Source organism: Microtus oregoni, unplaced genomic scaffold, assembly GCF_018167655.1.
Source record: "Microtus oregoni isolate MIOR12 unplaced genomic scaffold, Mior012 000002F_ref0000024, whole genome shotgun sequence".
Lineage (NCBI taxonomy): Eukaryota > Metazoa > Chordata > Mammalia > Rodentia > Cricetidae > Microtus > Microtus oregoni.
Window position 1 is genome coordinate 17,436,840 of NW_024543061.1, and position 1,392 is coordinate 17,438,231.

General features: G+C 32.8%; 1 non-coding gene across 1 annotated transcript; it reads right to left on the reverse strand.

The window, feature by feature from the left end:
- Window positions 1-400: 400 nt before the first annotated feature.
- Window positions 401-564, reverse strand: LOC121443690. The gene has a single exon (XR_005973687.1). It is a non-coding gene; the product is annotated as a U1 spliceosomal RNA (small nuclear RNA).
- Between the last annotated feature and the right edge of the window lie 828 nt (window positions 565-1,392).

A 1,392-nucleotide genomic window follows, 5' to 3' on the forward strand; every position in this document is an offset into this window, starting at 1 on the left:
AGCCAGAACATGACTTTTGCATGCAAATGGATGAAAATAGAAAACACTATCCTGAATGAGGTAACCCAGACCCAAAAAGATGAACATGGGATGTACTCACTCATAATTGGTTTCTAGCCATAAATAAGGGTCACAGAGTCTACAATTAGTGAACCTAAAGAAGCTAAATAAGAAGGTGAACCCAAGGAAAAACATATAGTTATCCTCTTTGCTATGGGAAGTAAACAAAATTGCCAGGGAGAAAATTGAGATCTTGGGGGTGGGGTGGGATGGGGGTAAGGGGAGATGGGGAGAGGAAAACATAAAATGCTTCTTTACAATAATTTCAGTGTTTCAATAATATTCATGTTTATATATTTGGATGAATATATTTAAAAATCATTATTTTTTTTTTCTTTCAAATAGAAGAGCATGGATTCTATCCTCCATTACCACAAATTTTGCAGTTGAGTTTCCTGCATTTGGGGTAATTGCAGGGGTCAGCACATCAGGAATGAGATTAATAAACCTCACCCTTGGAAAATTACTTTCATGATCATACTATCTCTCCTGTCTGGGAAGTACTAAAAATCAATTTTTATATGAGTAGTAATTTGCATTTCTGAAGCCCTTGTTAATTTTTAAATTATAATCAAGTATTGATCATTTTAAATATGCTAAGGAGTAGGCATAACAGTCTCATTATGTTAATTTCACAAGTGAGGAATTAAAAATCAGGCATTTGCACAAATACAAACTATAAATTACTAACATTAATAGTCAAAATTATGGCTTGCTTGGTTTAAATATTCATTGACATATGTCTGAATCATATGGATAACAAGTATGGGATGCTTCAAAAATGGAAAGAGACCATTAAAATAGCTGTCTAATAAAGGATGATATATAAGGCAATTCCAGTGTCACAGAACTAAAGCATGTGAAGAGGGTTGATCACAATTCAGACAAGTTAACTGTGGATCATCAAGTACTGAAGTTTCCAAATAATCCTTTTTTAAAAATAATAAAACAGATGCAAAGTTATGCCAGTGGTTGTATAATCATATGAATTTGATACATGTTTTAAATGACGATAAGTCATCAACTTCCTGCCTCACAGAACACTTTATTTATCATCCAAATAATTGTAACCACTCAGCAATGGCACCATAGGATAGTGAAGGGAAGAGACCCTTTAAGAACCATAGCTCTGCAATCAGTAAAAGATTGCTACTTGTCTTGCTACTAATGTACTTTGAAAACATCTTTCTTTTAAAAGGTAGCTAAATGAGATTATGTTGCAATCTCTTATGGTTTTGAAATTCATAAGTTTTTTTTAAAGGTATTGTATAGTTAAACTGTCTGACTCACAAAACAACCTATAAGATAAATTTGGGAGATGATATATGTACG